This window comes from Scatophagus argus, chromosome 14 (assembly GCF_020382885.2).
Source record: "Scatophagus argus isolate fScaArg1 chromosome 14, fScaArg1.pri, whole genome shotgun sequence".
NCBI classification, from domain to species: domain Eukaryota; kingdom Metazoa; phylum Chordata; class Actinopteri; family Scatophagidae; genus Scatophagus; species Scatophagus argus.
The window spans coordinates 17046816-17065136 of record NC_058506.1 but is presented as its reverse complement, the minus strand read 5'-3'; the positions used below and the strand labels follow the sequence as shown (position 1 = coordinate 17065136).

The 18321-nt window shown below is 41.9% G+C and overlaps 1 long non-coding RNA gene across 1 annotated transcript in view; it reads right to left on the bottom strand.

Moving 5' to 3' along the window:
- Positions 1-12165, bottom strand: part of LOC124070408 — a 72044-nt gene extending 59879 nt beyond the window's left edge. The window contains exon 1 of the long non-coding RNA XR_006845181.1: positions 11657-12165. This is a non-coding gene — a long non-coding RNA (uncharacterized LOC124070408). The remainder of the gene's footprint in view (positions 1-11656) is intronic.
- Positions 12166-18321: the final 6156 nt, after the last annotated feature.

The following is an 18321-nucleotide window of genomic DNA, read 5'->3' as shown; positions in this document are numbered from 1 at the left end:
TCTTTCCATGTCTGCATGAAACACAAAACAAGCGTGTGTGTGTGTGTGTATGTGTGTGTGTGTGTGCGTACGCTGTGCATGTGTACAGGCTGGCACTCATTCAGTGGCAGTAATTTCCCTTGTCATATATGGTTGTGTTAGTAAAGATGCTCTGGCTGGTCCCTGAGCTGCTTTCCAAATGTGGAGCAAAGTATCTCCTGACACACTACTGCAGCTCAGCAGCTAAGTGCAAGTTGTTTTCATCTTCAAGGACAAGGTGACCCTGTGCCACTGACACTAAAAAAGGGAAAAATTGAGAGCATCTGATCTGCTGGGGATATTAGACAAGACAAATAGGCATCCTCCCATCAGCATAACAACAAAGAGAAGTGTTTGATGCCGTGTGAGAATATGGGAAAACATGCAGTCACTGGCAATGGCAAAGAAGGACATTTTGGTCAAGGCTGCACGGTGGCTCCAACTCAAAGAAGAAGAATCAGCTTTATTGACAGTATATATATTTTTACATACACACACTGAATTTGTCTTCTGCATTTAACCCATCCTTAGCTGAACACACATACAACACTCAAATTACATGCAGTGAAAACACACACAGGAGCAGTGGGCAGCATCAAGCACCCGGGGAGCAAATTGAGGGTTAAGTGTCTTGCTCAAGGGCACATCAGCCGACTAATGGAGGGGGGGAGCATTTTTCACATTAATCACTCCACCACACCCAAATTTTTCCTGCCAGACCGGTGGGGGAATCGAACCCGTGACCCTCTGATCACAAGCCGCTTCTCCAAACTCTAGGCCACGGCTGCCCCCAAAGAAAAAAAAAAAAAAGAAGGAAGCAGCCAAATAAAAAGACATATTTAGAAGCAATGTTTTGGCATGTGATGTGAAATTCTTATTCTAATTGTGCGGTTATCAGAATCTGATTTTATACAAAAAGACCAAACGCAAGGTTAGAGGTTATTAGAAATGACAATTGAAGAGATGTCATCCACAAATTAAAATCACTTGTCTTTCTAATGATATCAGGATCCCACTCACTCTCAAGTTGAAGCAGTAATGACAAAATTCTGCACTACACCAGTAGTGAAAAAAAAAAAAAACACAGATCACAGTATCAAACTATTTATCATTCCATATTCGAAAGATCAAAATTTGATAGCAGATTTACAATGTACTTTGAATCTGGGCAAAAAGATGTATTTTGGGATTCACCATTTTCACTTATCCCTTTTTAGAGGAACAATTTAATTTTGCTTTATCCCTCCCTGGGCTTGCTGATGTATTCATGGAAAACAATAAGCGTTCTTCCACATGCATACAATCTGAATCTTGGCAATTTCTTTCTTCTGGCTTTGCAGTATCTACAGAAATGTAATCTGTGTGTCTGTATTAAAATTCATGAGGGCAGATAAGACGGGACTTTCATTAGTGTGGGATTCTGAAGCTGGTAGTTTGGGGGGGAAGTAAAAGCCAAAATACTTAAAGCAGCACTTTCTAGGATCCAGTTTGAGGTCAGGAAAGTTTAGGCTTCTAACACAAGTTTGACTGGATTACAGTTACATTAAGGGCGGCTTCAGACAACATCTGACCGAACATTAATTTGGCCAGTAGAGGGCACTAAAAGAACACAGCACAACACAAATTACAGTAAACGGGAGATTCACGTGTCAGTTTTGGTGGATATCCTCTTTTCCGTATATAAAAGACACATATCGAAATCCAAAAACACGCTGTGTTTGAGCACACCGGAAAGAACGCAATTTTTTATTGGACAGCTCACTCAACTGTGCTGTCACAAATTTTGCTCATGTTTCATGCACAAACATTTATGGTAGGTATGGGCCAAGTGTCGCTCAGTAACTTGCAGCTGCAGCCTCGCTAATATTGTTAGTTAGTGACAAACCATTAATAGGTATGTCTGATGACTTTGTGGGTCAGTATCAGTAGCTTTTACTCACTGTCCAACAAAAGAAATGTTAGGAGGGATGCAAGCCTATGTTTGACACTTCTGCTTACTCCCATTAAAAACTAATAAGGTGCAGGTGCCCACTCTCTTTGTCAACAGTCTGCACTTCTGGCACTGACACATCTCCTGCTAATTAATAGCGCGGACAGAAGTGGAGTGCCACGGTCCTCTTCGCTTTAAACGTATGTCACGCTGTCACCAAAAATTTGTTTTGTGGCAGGGACTAGGCCGTGACGGCAAGCTTCCTGACAAGGCTTCAGGCACTCAGTTTCTAAGCACCAGCTGGTCACTTATTAGCTCTGGCATGCATTGGAAGTACTATTGACGCACAGCTAATGGAGAAAGCAGTCTCAACTCCTGAGCCTATTTTCTCAGCCCATAAACAAGGCTGGCAGAGAGCTCCAACCACAGGTCCTATTATCATCAGTTAGACCTTGAAATGTATGTAGAAGACATTACAAACTCTAGTATGTAATTAGCAAAAATGTAATAATCTGGAGAAAAAAAAAAGCATCTCATCACACCTCACCAGGGTGATTCAAGGTTGAGAGATTCAAGGTTTCCTCAAAACATTCATGCTGACGTAAGCCTAAAGCAGGCAGTAGATGTGAGGTCTGAAACAGCAATAACGATCCTTTAATTATAAGCATATGAATAAGACTCAGTGTGTTTTCTTATTCACTGTGGTGAGGATAAAATGTCCAAAAAAGAAAAAAAAAAAAAATCACATGAATGACTTGGGGTTAGGAGCCTTGGCTGCAATTTACCAAGCCAATCATCGTTGAACCCTCCACTCACGTGTGGTCACCAGCTTTTGGCAGTGGCTGAAAGAATGATTTCACAGACAAGCAGCCAAGATGATATTTCTCTGCAGGGTGGCTGGTCCCACTCTACATGACAGAATAAGTGAGCTTGGCGATTTGGGAGGACCCCGCTGCTCTTCTGAGAAGAAGCCAGCAGAAGCAACACGAACGATGCCCCCTGGCTGCCTCCCTCTGTGCTCTGGGAAAGATCATTTGGAAGGAGAACCGAAGGGAAGATGCAACTCTCTGAGTGGGAGAGGACTCAGGAGGACCTGGAAGAAGTTGTGTATCAAACATATATATATATATGTATTTGGTATGTTCTGCTCATACTCCAGATCCTGGAAGTTACTCAATAAAAAAATGTACTTCCCTTTTATTACTGCAGCACACTCAAAAAGCTTGATTTTCCCAAACTTAACTGTGTCTACCAACAGTTATTTCAGCCAGGAGAGACTAATAAGAAAGAAAAGTGAACGAGATAATTCAAGTAAAATGAATTTCTTGTGAAGAGCAAAACAGACTTTGGCACTTAGACCTCAGCAGGAAGTAGATCACTATGGCAAGGTCTCTGACAAAGGAGGTGACACTTTGTCAAGGCTTTGTTAAGTCTAATGAATCGCCTTGAATTATAAATTATCAGTGTTGGTTGGGTCTGAAGACTACAAGTATGAAAAGCTCCCCAGACCTCTCTAGCCCGTTCCTCATCTTAGCTTGGCACTGCAGGCTACAGCAGCAGCTTCTAACTTAACAAACTTAAACACCCAACCGAACTTTCAGTGCTCAAGTTGCATCACGGGTAATGTCAGGACCACATTTTTGAAAAGGATGAAGAATGAAAAAAATGAAAAATAAAATAATAATAATAATAATGATGATGTCAAGTAAGCTTTTTTTTTCTTTTTCTTTATTGTGATGTGTCCACTGCGAGCTAACAACATAACACTAAATCACTGGAATACACTGTTGAAATACAAGAAATCAGCTGGGGACCAACGTTAAATCTTGTCTATTGGCAAGGAATATCTACATAACAACTCTTCTAAATGCAGTTTCAAGAGATTCCAAAATGAGAAGTATAAAATATCTTCGGGGCAAAATATTTCAGTGTGAGGGCACAAGATGGAATGAGATGATTTACATTTTTCACCTGAAAATAGTCAAAAGATAAGACACTGACTGATGTATACTGAAACACATAGAAGTGATGAATTTGTGCTGTTACAACAAACATTTGGGTGGTCATAATGCTCCTTAAGGATGCTGCAGAAGTAAAGCAGGTGGCATAAATCAATCAGTTTGGACAGTAGCCTACACACAATCATCATTCATGTTTATTTTGACTAAAATTAAATTTCCAACATATTTACCATCTTTCCATCCTGCAGATAGACGAATGTTCTCTTTTCCTGTGATCGAGCTCGATTCGCCAATGAACCAATGACATTTGGTTCAGATCAAATCAGCGATGTCTCTTTTCTCCAGGCCACTCTGCTACCTCATATTCCAGGTGTGTTTAATGAGCTACCCTGCACACTTCATCTCTGTAAATGCGACTTCTACCTCTCTATCTTCCTATGCAGCACGCACAGCAGTAAAGCAAAGTACGAGCACGACAATAAAGCGGAGGTCTCAGGTGCTTGCTAGGCTCTGGTGTTGCTGAAAAACAGCACAGAAGTAAACCAGGAAATGTGTGAGAGAGGATACATGTGAGATAACAGAGAGTGACGGAGGTTATGTGCGGAAGACAGAAAGACAGAAGAAAATCATTCTAGACAAGAGTCACATAGAGTATGTGAAGGTCTCAGCAGGTGGGCTACAAAGCCTCTCAGTTTTTCTCCATCAGTGTCCTCCTTTGTGTCTCTCTCAGTAAACTGAGTGGCTTATCATTTCTTTATTGTCAAATGCTGCTGGGAAATCAAAAAATCACCAGTAGACAAATAACTGCCAAGTCTAGGATGTTATAAATGAAACAAATGCTCGTCAGGAAGAAAATTTATTTTTGCATAATTTCTCTTTTTTTTTCTTAACACATCCCACTAGTTTTGTCTCTCGTCCCTTTCTTGCCTGGTTTACTCATTTCTCATTCTTTCTCAAAGGTTGTTTTTTTTTTTATTTCCTGCTGCCGTCAGTTTTCTTCCTCAGCGCTTTGCTCTTGTCCCGTCTTTTCTCCAGTTCGTTCCTCTCACCTCCCCCACCTGTGTGTGACAGCAGCTATCTGCCATTTCAACAACTGTGCTCACCTGCCAGGCCGCAAACAATGTGATACTTTTGCCGCTTTCAGGTGTAGAAAAAGAAAGGGAGGTCTTTCGCATTCCCGTTCAGTCTTTCTCATGTTTGCTCACTCTCACTTGTTACACAGGAGATAAAATACTGCGTGTGTTTCCTCTATCACTGTTTGAAATTCATTCAAATTCTGTTGTCTGTGCACCAATCACAGTCTGGTTTGGACTGGCCAACAAACTGGACAGGGACAGACTTCAACGGACAGACGGACAGCAGAAAGAATCAATGGTGCCAGCCCTCCATCCAATCAAACATCACTGCAGACCCTGTTCCAACTCCTCCCCTCTGGTGGGCGCTACAGAACAACCAAACCCAAGAAAAGTTTGTTCCCACAGGCCATCATTCTGATTAACAGTTAAATCAATCAGATTATGTCAAAAAAAAAAAGCTATTATGATGATGAACATGTACAAATCCTCCATCACTGTCAAATATAAATCCTGCAGCCTGTACTGTATGTACTGTACCGTTTGTTCGGTTGACAGAGATGGAGGAAAAAAAAGATTCAAACTTTTCCAACTGTTGCCATAAAGTCATTTCCATGGCCCTGCTGTGAACTTGGGCTTTCTAGTTCAGCAGGGCCTCTCCCTCCATCTCTGTCACAGCGACGGCCGTTTGATCTGGGCCTGGCCCCGCCACCGAGGATTGTTTCAATAATGCAGGTGGTACAGGGTGTGTAGGCACTGCAGGGGGTGTTGAACTGTGGGACGCTGGCGATGGTGTGTGTGAGTGTGCGTGAGTGTGAAGGATGTCTCACAGCTTCAGGTTAAAGTTTCTGAGGAAAGAGAGTCCCCCCTTGTTTAAGGTAACCACCACCAAGCCGGTCAACAAAACAACTTCTGTTCACTGGTGTTTCAGTCTTAACTATTCCTGTCCAACACCCTTCACCTCCTTTCCTCTGCTCTCCTTTCCTTTTCTTAAATCTTCCATATCCTCACACCAACGTTCTCCTAATTGGCCGAACTAAGGTGCTGCAACCTCAGAGCAGCCAAGTCTTACTTGACTACTTGCAAGCAACGAGTGCACTTTCGCAAACACACACACACACACACACACTGTGGAGTCATTAACCAAAGCAACCGACTGACAGTGTCTCCAAGAATTTCATTTGTGGTGTGCAGTGATATGATCCGATGAAGCTTTTCTTCATGAAAAAAAGTGCAAACAAATGAGCTCTGCATTCTCTAAACACACATACACTCTTATTTAGTCTTGCGTTGACAAAGGCCTTCTCTCTGAGTTACTGGCATTCTGTTCTGTCTAGCACAACTCATAACCTGCCAGTTAAAATCTGATTGGGAAAAGTCTGTGAAAGCTGAAACCCTGTTGTGTGTTTTCTCTGTTCAATGTTCATGGGAGTGCACTGGCAATCAAATTACAGCAGGAGATATTTAAGCCTGGAAAGACATAATTTATTTGAATTATTCAAAGCATGTTGATTAACTTCCTTGAGATAATAAATATTGGAAACAAAACAGCTCCTGGGCTGCGACACACATCCAACACTATGTTGCTAGCCACAGCCAAGTAGGAAAGAAGAAAAGAAGATTTTGGATTTTGGAAATTCAATCCCCTGACAAGTCATCTGAGTTTTATGGAAGGTCGCCCTGCCATCAGCTTGGAGGATTTTCAGCAACAGCATCCTGTACTTCTCTGTATTGTGCCCATTCAACTGTTTTTTTTTCATTTATATTTTTGACATTAAAAAACTGAGGGGTTGGGGTTTGAGGATACTTGAATATTGGGGGGATGTGTCACCCTTAAACTGTATTATTACCGCCTTGCTCACCGTTTCACTCCAATATCCAATCTAGGTTTCTAATAAAGACCTTTCCCAGTGCCGAACAAGGACTGCTTATTTCAGACCCTGTGTACTGGTGAGCAACTCGTGTTTCATTTATAACAAGACTGTCAGGTCCTTGCAATACACCACAAGCCTGACAATGCCTCAACCTTTCTCACTCAAGGTCGTGGATTAATTTCCTTTTCCACGGCCCCATGAGCATTCTGGTATTTGCTTCATGGCTCCACCTTAAAAGCCTGCAAAGATTTCTTGGAAGCGAACAGAAACACATCTATATATATGGTGCTTAATCATGTGTTATCTGCAAATTTCTACAGTCTGGATCACTGGTTCAATTTTCTGGTAAATTCTGGTCAAAACCATTAAGTTATGAACTGCCTGCAAATGCCACACACAAACAAAATATTGACTGTTTGGAAATGTCATGTAAGACCTTTACATCAGCAGACCATAGAGTCAGTAGTGCAGTGCAGTGCAAAACGTATTTTTATATTCCAATAAAAGCTTCAATAAAACTTTCTGTGAAAATACTCATTCTTGACACTACAGCAAGACAGACACTCTTCTCTAAAAAAAGATTTCCTCCGCAATCTGAGGAGGCAAAAGGAGACAGAAAACGATAAAGAGAGCCATTGGCATATAACAGAAAGAAGGAGCTGACAGAGGAGGTAAGGAATGAGAGACATCTAGAGAAGAGAGTTGGATCACCAAGTCCATCAATCTCAAGTGGAGAAAGAGGGACTTCAGACTGTAGAAAATTGCATGCGCCCCAGAGCACATCAACAGGCTTTGAAGGAAAATGACTGTTGCAATGGCTCCAAATGACTGAAAGCTAAGCATGGGTCATTGATGGGTTAGGTGTGTGTGTGTGTGTGTGTGTGTGTGTATATGTGTGCCATCCTAGGCAGGGGCATACAAGTTGATCATTCACCTACACTTGCCGTTCTAAGGTCTCTCTCACGCGTCCCCCATTCACACTGCATTTTTGCCCTTGCATTGAGCTCTCATCTCAGGCTCCGATCTCGGTTGTTTGCAGTCTCTACTGTGTTCTAAGTAATCATCCAGTCTGTAGGTCCATTACAGGACTTGGATGGTTAATCACAAAGTCGCCGGCACGTGCTGCCTCATCTCAACTGCAGAGAGAATGAAAAAACATCCCCGCTGAGAATAAAATTTGAACTTGCAAGTAATGGCAATATGTTTAAGTCAGAGAGTTTATAAATATCAGTAATGAAATGTAACTAAGTACATTTACGTAATGTAAACATATGTCACATATGTCATCTATGTGACATGATGGAATTTGCTTTATTAGCACCGTATAGCATAACACTGTAACTAAAAAATGCAATATAATGTTTGTATTTTACCATTTTTATCATTTTAAAACAAAATTACTGTAAACAAAAATACAGTAAACTGTTACTTACTGTAAAAAATGCAGAAAAATACCATAATTTCTTTCACAGTAAGTGACTTATCACCTGCTCAGTTTCATACCGTGATACCGTGACCCAAAAACATCATATATAATATGAAAAACGCAAACAGGGAACACTCTACTTTCACTATGAGGACTTTTACTTGCAGTTGAGTATTTGCAGAGTGTGGTATTGATATTTTTTATTAAGGAAAGGATCTAAATACTTTTTCCACCGCCACCAAATATGAGAGCACAACTGCAGACACAAAGCATAAACTGCACAAGTACTTCAACCTATTTTTCCTTCTGGCTTAAGTACAATACAGACCCTACCAAATAAAGGCACAAGCAATAAAAATACTCATATCTAAAGTATAAGTCAGCATCAATCGGCTCATACGTTGCAACCTAATTTAGATCAAAAAGCGACAGGGAGTGAGTCCAAACCCAGGGTACGGGTATCTCTGAGGTTATCAGGGCTTATATGAAAAGACTGTCAAGCAGTATATACAAACATATGTATTTCAAAATATGCTGATCATGTTTTAAAACATAGAACACAAGCAATCCCAGATAAACAGTTTGTTGGTTTTGTTCCTTGCATCCAACACATTGGTCAAGTTTCAGAACAGAGCATGCAGCTATTTTTCACTAAAGCGACATTTAATCAGTGCTCAAAAAAACTGGTCAATTAATTTAAACTAAACTAAAGGAGACGCAGTCAAAGTTAAACACTCTGCAAGGTCAGAACTGTTGTCAGTGCAACCAGCCATCTCGCATACACACTCAAAAGCTCAAACATCAAAAAGTCTGTTCATGCACCGAGACACCATTCAAAGCAACCCAGACACTGTGTTCTGAATCAAATTAATTAAGTCAAAGATATATGGTCTCAGACAGAAAAGAGTCAAACGAGGAGTGGGTGAGGAGGAGGAGGAGGAGGATGACGAGGAGGGAGAATACAACAAAGCAGAAGCCGACTGGGAGGAAATAAAATCGAGGAAATGGACGATGCATTTTGGGGGACAGTTCTGAGATACTGTGTGCACACAGCTACATCAGTCACTACAGGAATCTGGACCCACAGTCTGACTGACTATCTGTCTGACTAACAAATGCATACATAGTTTACACACACACACGTGCAGAGCGGTTAAGGTGGTGAGCAGCACATTGAAGATGTCAAAGTCTCCCTGCTAATGAGATTCAGCATATTATTCCCTCCCTCTGCAACACCAAAGGATGGCACAGAGGCACTGTGCATCTTAACAGCACAGAAAACATAATTCTCTCTCAGTTTGAGTCAAATTAAGTTAGACACACACACATTTCAAACACACACATACACATCCTAGCAGTCACTGTGTATCTTTAGGAGGTCCATTCAAAGCACAGTGGTGGTGAAAACTAATGATAAAGCCAAGGTTGGAGCCTAACAACTCTTTCTTGTGTGTGAGTGTGGGTGTCGTCTTCTAAATGATATGAAAGCTGGTTTGAAAACACAGACAGGCTCGTAAGTTGAAACGGTTGCCTTCAGGCGCCGTAGTCATCCATCAATCCAAAAATCACATACGCACATCATAACATTTATTCGAACTTAAAGGGAGGGAGGGAGGGGGAAAGAGATGGGAGAATGGTATTGAAATAACTGAACTTCATGTGAGAAAAGTCGTGCAGGGACGTATGAATTTTTTTTGAAACTGCTTATGCCCACTTCTCCTACAATATATCAGTTTAATTCAAAAGACTGACCTTTTGATTCTGAAAACTTGAATGAGTATGTTCTACATCCATTCACCTGCATAGGCAGACCTCAAATAGGGCCTGAGCGCCTCCCATTTGGCCAGAGACAAAGTGCCCTTTGCTCATTTTTCGCACACAACCCGTCCTGCCAAATTGATACACTGACTGGATCAAATTATCAAGTCGGGAGACTGGTGCTCCAGGGCGGTGCCCTACACCCTCCCTCCTGGTTTCCTGCTGCAGCAGTGAACACTGTGGCCACCGAGTCAAGAACACACGCATGTCAAATTACACTCATGCACAGGCAGAGACATTGGACAGGCAGCGCGGGGGTGATGTGCTGCTTCGGACATCAACGGGGACAAACAAAAGTACTGACTTATTTTCAATTTAGGCAGATACTCATGTCCTTTAGGATTAGGAAATTTGTCAACTAGCTATTGTTAGCGTTGGTGCCTTGGCTAGTAATGTGGTTATCAGAATATGGTCAAGTTCTCCTGTCCCATTCATTTAAAAGAACAGTCCAGTCATACAACAGCAGTTTTAATGTTGCCTTATTGTCTTGACAGCTAGTTAGCTAATGTAATATGATTCTTATTCACACTTTTAACTGGAGCAATTATGCTTTCTGTAGAGATGAATATGGAGGCAAAAGATGCAGCCATGCAAAAGTCCTCCTTTCAGGTTGATGTAGTTATTTTCAAAAAATCACCCTTTATGAAACTGGGCTCCAGCCGCTCTAACATGCTTTAACATGCTTTCCCTGGCAGTTAAGTGTGAAAGAAATTCTACACTGCAATTAAAGCTGGGAAGCTTTTAGAGGAGATGGATGAAGCGGCACATCGCAGGTTTCATCTCAAATTATTATTACAGCTTCTGTGAACCTGGCTACAAGCTGTAATGAAAGGAAGGAGCCACAACTGAAAGGAGTGTTGAAAGAGACAGAGAGACAGCAGGAGAGAAACTGATTGACTGCACTTTCATAACAGTATTTTCAGTGAATCATAATCATGAACTGAAATTATCAAAAGTGCACGAGAGCGGCAAAAATTTTTATAAAACTTCTCCACTATTATGATGAAAATATTCCAGGTAGGAAAGTCACATGGAAACAAGCAAACGCCAACTTGAACACAGCAGCAGCTGGGGAGTGACCTTAATAAACACACACAGACCAGACCCCAGTTCAGTCCACTGTAAGAGGGTCAACCAGTCCCCAACCAGTAAAGGAAACACAATAATCTCTAAATGGAGGAGCTAGATTAATCTAAACCCAACAGTCTCGCTTTACTCAACACAGAAAAAGTCTCCTGTGACTGTTATTAAACTGTGCAAAACAATACACAATAATGAGAAAGGCAATTATCCACCGTCCAGGGCGACACATCCATAACGCTTTTAGTGGTCACCACAATGAAAATAAAACAGCGCAAAAAAAGTAGCACTCATGACAAACAACAGCAGAAAAGCTCAGCCACATTTAGACTAACTTGTTAACAATGCGCTTACTGAGAAATTCATGACAGACAGCCAGCAGTGACCAAGACATGACAGACATAAACCAGCCATAACTTCACTCTATAATAATAATAACAACAACAATAACAGCACGACATCAGTACAGCACGTACTCACGGTACAGCAGATCTGTGTCATAAATCCTCAGGGGAGACTTCAGCGTGCCAGCAGGTGGACAGGAAAGTCCACTTCCGGTCTCAACTGGCGACGGTTGATATGGACATTTTGCACCATGTCCTCCACAAAGTAGCTGTCCTGAAGCAAACTGTTAGCATGGTAGCTGCCATGCTAACAATAACGCGAGTAGCGGTAGCGTCAATGGTTTCAGCAAAGGTATAACTGACAAAGCCAACCGTCGTATGTTGCGGTCCAGTTTTAATTGGGTCCGTCCGCCATATTTGGTTCGAGTAGCCGCTTGGAAGATCCAGCTACTTTAGCCAAGCTAGTTTGATTTCACCCATTAAACTTATATTGTTTTCCATATTTTTTCTCCTGTGTCTTTTCTTGTCTCGGTAATAAATTACATGGCGCAAACAATTTGGACAAGTTGCTAACGAGCAGCCACAGAGACAACGTGATAGGAGTGGGCGGGCTGGTGACAGGTTAAAGGTTAAGTCCAGCTTTTTCCTGTCCTAACCGGGGCTAACTCGGGATTATTATGAACTGTATGAACCATCACACTGTTTGCACTACATGTATATATTTAAGAAATACTTTATTCTTCATTTTTAATTATTATTATTTGTTATTTTGTATTTTGTATGGTGCACAGGAGAGAGAAAAATCCGGAGTCAAATTCCTTGTATGTACCTGGCAAATAAAGCTGATTCTGATTCTGCATTTACTGGGGATGTTCATGAAAAGACTGTAGCACAGTTCAGGTATTTTTTAAAAAAAGTAGTTAGAAGTGTAAGAACAACACATTTTGTGACAGATTTTCTGTCATTAATACAAATATCCAACAGCACTGACCACTGATCTGAATTTTTTTCCAGTGTCCTGGCTTTTCTATCTGTTGACTTGTGCTTTCATCAGGAACCTTGACGGTAAAGTTAATCGTACAAAAAATAAAACTTTTGATGTCAGCTCATTTAAGTGCTGTAACTCAAAGAAAAACAAAATGCCCACGGTAAAAACAATCAGAATCTAATACAAAGGCATACTGTGTGCAACGTACTGAGATGTGAAGGTATTTTCGTGCATCAGACAGCACGTATTGGCTTCTTCTAACCTTGAGCCGTACAAGTTTTAAGACTCTAGATGAGAGCCAGGAAAATATCTCACTCATGAGTCTTTCAATGCATAAGAGGGCCTGAAGGAAAGACGGCTGAAGTGTCTTATATGTCACATCTAGCTTGTGTGTCCTGCAAAAAACAAAACACTTGCATTCAGTTTGAAATCCACGCTGGTGTTTGTTAATATTTAATTTTACTTAACATCATCCACACACAAAGATTTGATCAGCGAATTAGATTTACAAGTTTGGACACAGTGGGGAAATAGTGCAGAAGAGTTTGGCCAAAAAAAAAGAAGTATATTAAGGTGAATGAGACCCAAACAGGATGGAGATTTTTTTCAGCTCTACAGACGTTGCTTCAAAGCTGAGGTATGTTTTAATATCCTTGGTGTTTTTCAGAATCAGTTTACTGACTTCACAGAAATTGATAAATAATTCCTAAGTGCTCTGAGCAGCTTGTTGCTGGAGAGAGACAAGCAGTTTTTCCACAATGTGACCTATAGTAACCATGGATGATAACAGTATTGCCATTACAAATATTGTGCATAGCAACAGGCATACATCCACCGTGTGCCGCAGATCCTCTGACAGCTCAGCACTGATGCCAGATGATAGTTCAGCTGTCTCACAGTGTTTTCCTCTACATCTTTACACATCTCTGCTTAAATATGAGTATTGCTTTTGTTGCTGTGCCGATATCGAAATGTAACAAGCTCTTGTGCACTGCTGACCTAAAAGGGAACGTGGAATCTGTTTTGTGTTCCCCATCTGGTTAGTCAGTAACAACAGCCGGGTCCAACAGGTCCAAGAGCCCTTTCATTAACAACCTTTTTGGCTGTGTGACGCCTGGGAAGGGACGAAGATAGAAAGATGACACGCAACACCCTGATCCATGGACGTCGAGCACTTTTTAGATCATGTTCTGAGTTAAGATGTCACAAGTGAAGTTGTCAGGTGTAAATACAGGTCAGGTTCAAGTTGAACTCATCATGTATCCGTGTGAATAATAATTTATGTGTCAAAAAAACTCTGGAATGGGCTTTTAATCCTGTGCATCAGACTGGGAGGGTCTCCTACAGTGGAGCTAAATGAAGTGCAGGATCAAAGACCTGGCTGCAGCTCAGAGGCACCGGAGGAGGTTAGACCTTCAGCATCCTCTCCTCTCCTCTCCTCTCCTCTCCTCTCCTCTCCTCTCCTCTCCTCTCCTCCTTTTTTGTTGCTGGGACTGCTGAAGCGTCTTCTTCTTCTTCTTTTTTCTTATCACTGTCAGTATCTACTTTTTCTCTGGTCTGCGTAAGTTTGTTGTGATCTGTCTGTCTTTAATCTGCTCTGCTACATTCTGCTCTGTTCTGAGATGCCTCCCTCCCTACCTCCCTCCCTCCCTCCCTCTCTTGCTCCCTTTCTCTCGCCTTCTCCCTCCTGACATCTAGTTCAAAGGAGGGGCCTCCCACTAAGTACCCCCCATCACCTCTCTCATCCATTTCTCTGCAGCTCCTCCTCAGTGGGGGGTATTTAGGTTTTCCTTCTAACTCTCACTTTCTCATTTTCTCCCTTCATCTCTCTCACTCTCTTCCATCTCTCTCTCTCTCTCTGTCTCCTACTGCTGCCTCTTCTATCTGGCTCCTCTCCTCCTCAGACTGAAAATTGTCTGCAAAGTTACATGTGTTCACACGCCTACACAGAAAGGCGTTTTATGGTTAACCGACTGCAGTCATCGTTAAAACAAAGTAATGTTTACACGGAGTGTGTTTTAGCTGATCCAGTTTTGGTCCGGTCGGTTGATCAGGAAGTGGGTTTGAAACAGAAAAGAAATGCACATAAATGTTATAGTAAAAAACGCAGTACTTGTTGCCCGTTCGCCTGAGGGAGCATAGACAACATTCTCCAAAACTCTAAAAATGATCACATGTAAAACCAGCATGTGCCTGCATTATTTTCTGTATTTGTAAAGACTTGAACTGACATTCAAACACCTAAAAACCAAAACTAAACAAAAAGTTTTGACAGAAAAGTTAAGACAACTTTCTTAGTGTGTACAGAGGGCGAGTACTGAAGGGGAAAAAAAAAGACACAATTTCCAATTTGCCTTGTATGGTTCAACAGAAGCGATTGTGGGATGGTGGAACAGTTTTGGAAACCCCCTCCACCGACGCCTCTCAGACATCAGAATCTTTCTGGGCTGCGTCCAACTACTTCCATAACTTTCTGACCTTCACACCCACTTCATGGTGTGGTTGGCCGGCTGTGCGGAGAGAAGGGAGCCAGGGTTACAGCTTCCCTCTTGGGCTTTAATCATTCTTTTACATAACTATTTTGGAACTTATTATGTGTTTTTCCCGATGATGCCAAGATTTTCACTCCACTTTTAAGTGTGATTGTGTGAATTAACCATTACTTTTGCCCTCCAACGTGATCAGACATCGCACTAACTTGTCTGGTTTTAGCATAAGCTGATTATTCATTCCAGTCTCCATTTCTTTCCCATCTCCACCTCTCTCTTCTTGCTTCTTCTTCTTCTTCTGTGTCTGCTTCGGGCAAACGTGGCGTCGTGCTGAGAGAATATGTTACCCACATATCACCTTTCCATCCTTCTAAACACATCTCCTCTTTCTTTTGTTAACATTTCCCCTCAAGCTTCTCGTCACTTCCCTTCACTCTTCTCTGCCCTTCACTTGCTTCTTCTGAACGGGGGTTGGGGAGGAGTGAAGCGTGTCCATGCACACGAGGCAAAGGGTGGATGTGGTCAGTCATCCTGTTGAAACTCTTGACCTTCCCCTCCTCCTCTGAACCATTTGACTCTGATTCATTAATGGGAAACCAGCGTCCATTCACATTACCCTGTCAGCTCTAGCTGTTCTCCTTGCACGATATTCTCACTCAAACATGTGAGCACACACACACAAACACACACACACACACACACACAAACACAAACATACGTTTTGCATTTCATGTACCTGCTCATGCCCTTGCACAGAAACCCAATACAAGCAAACAGCCTCTCAGTCTTAGTGTTGGTAGACACACACTGACTCACTCACTCTTATGAAGTTCAGAAATACCAACACAGGGTTCCACACTGCACACAACAACGCACACACATTTTTGCAGTGATCCTTTGACAACCTTGCTTAAGAAGGACAAGAGAGGATGTGAACTGCAGCTAACCTCTTGTTCTGCAGTAATGATGCTTCTGTGTGTGTGTGTGTGTGTGTGTGTGTGTGTGACTGAAGACCAAAGGGTGACAGGAGCTGACACAATTTCAAATGTGACCTTGAAGATTCTGAATTCAGAGCAGAAAATGAACAGAAAATATACGTGTGCATTTCAGATAGATCAGTTATGGTAATGATACAAATGATGATGATGATGGTGATGATGATGATGATGATGATGAAGATGAGGCCCTGATGTACAGCCTCAACTGCTGCTTATATAGTTAGGGAGGACAGATTACACACACACACACACACACACATCATATTCTAAATGCATGACTTTCATTGAAAGTGACACTAATGTGCGCATACACAAAAAATACACACCAAGTGATGTTACACACACTCTGCACAAACACTAAATCGGTTAAATAGTGCAGGTCTATACACACAAACACACAAAGTGAGGCAACCAGCCATTAAAAGCAACAATTAAATCTCAGGATGGAGGAGTGGCAGCCATTCGCCCTTTAGGAAGCAACATTTACTAGTTAAGGGATGAGCGGAGCCTTTTGCGTACCGGGCAAAGACAATTGAGACAGATATAATCATTAGCTCCACAAAGCCAGGATTGCATTGTTCCAACAAGGACAACATGTTGGTTATTTGCACCTTAATAGGATGGATAATCTCTAGGGGAAAATATACTCCCCAAATAGCTTCTTCTTTCACAAATCTTGCTGAATGCCTGTCGGGTGTAGAGCTGCAGATGCTGAGCCTCGCCACAAGCAGCCTTTCTCACAATGCAGCACTGCCCCCACATGGCCGTCAGTGGAACAGCAGGTTCTCGTGCTCTAACGTATAGAACGGGAGGACGAGTGCAAAGGGATGACTCACCCAGCAGAAGAGGAAAAATAAGGTTAAAAAAATCAAAATCTGCACCACATATCACGTGACAACACGTTTGAAGACAGAAAAATGTGAATAAGAAATAAATATTGTGTTTTTAGATGAAACCTTCAAATCAGGACATGGAAGGAGCTTGTTGGTTTGGAGGGAAGGTCAAAATGAGATATTTATTTTTTAAAAATCGTGTTGAAATGAATGATGGTTGGAGGGAGGAAGCTTGGTGGGAGACTGCCAGGAATTCATAGATTATTAGCAACATGTTCTTAAGGAATAGATTTCTGGTGCTAATATGACTCCGAAACCAATTTTTTTAAATTTATTTTGAGGAAACAAACTGAAATTGAATAAAGTCAAAACTTCAGTGAGATTCAAAGGAGTCACACAGACACCCAAACCGGCAGTCATAAAAAGGAAAAAAAAGGAGTTTGAAGGATGACTTGTGGGCCTTTTAACTTTGGGTTACATTCTGTGGGCTTGTCAGGTCATTTATCTGCACTGCACCGCTGACACTGTTGAGGACAGTGAGATGCAAGGACGCCAACCTCAACCTCTTTACAAGCTGCGGAAGGCCATGAGGACCGATGACAAATGGCCAGAGCGACCCTGGAAGGTGTCACCTGTAACTCCCTGCCCCGCAAAGGGTCCTGAAAGGCAGGGCCGGGGAGTCCTGGAGAACTCATAAAAAGACCTGAAGAGCATTCATGTTATCTAAACTAGATGAAACATTCCACACACAGTACTTTCACAGCTGTGACCGTGAAATACTGGGATGTTTTAAAAGTTCATGTATAAATAGTTTTGAGACTGGGCAGCTTTGACCAGCACTAACATTTGCTAACAAGCCAACAGGAGAAGCGCAGACATCTAAAAAGCAAACACAAAGCGTCTGCTGCGAGACCTTGTTGACACTTTCAACATAAGATCTGAAAAGGAATCAACAGGAGGAGCTGATAATTAGCCACAGCCTCACCTGGGAGACTAAGGAGAAGTGGGGTTAAAACAGGGAGGCGAGCAAACTTTGTGGTCTGTTTTGGTTAATCATTCATTCTTTCTGGTCTGATACATTTTGGCCAGTGCAACCTTTAAAAGAACACAAAGACCCAAACATTTTCAGCGTGAGTCCGGCAAAAGATCCACAGGTTTCATGAAAAATTACTCAGGTGACTGTATGTGACACACGTGGCAGAGCAGGTGAAGAACAAGAAGATGAACTCATGTAATGACTCTGCTGGACTTCACCTGTCGTCACACACTCCCATTGATCACTGACTGGCCTTAGACCCGGGAGGGAAGAAACTTAAAGTCGTGCTGCCCCCCTTTAATGCAGCTATACTTCAAGAACATTTGGAGTGCAAGGCCAGTTTGTAACGTGTGAATCAAAGAAGACACAAAATGTTAGTTTGAAACACTTGGGCACTGGTTTATTCCATTTGTCTGAACGGTCGAAGAGCTTCTCCAGGAGAAGCTACAGTCT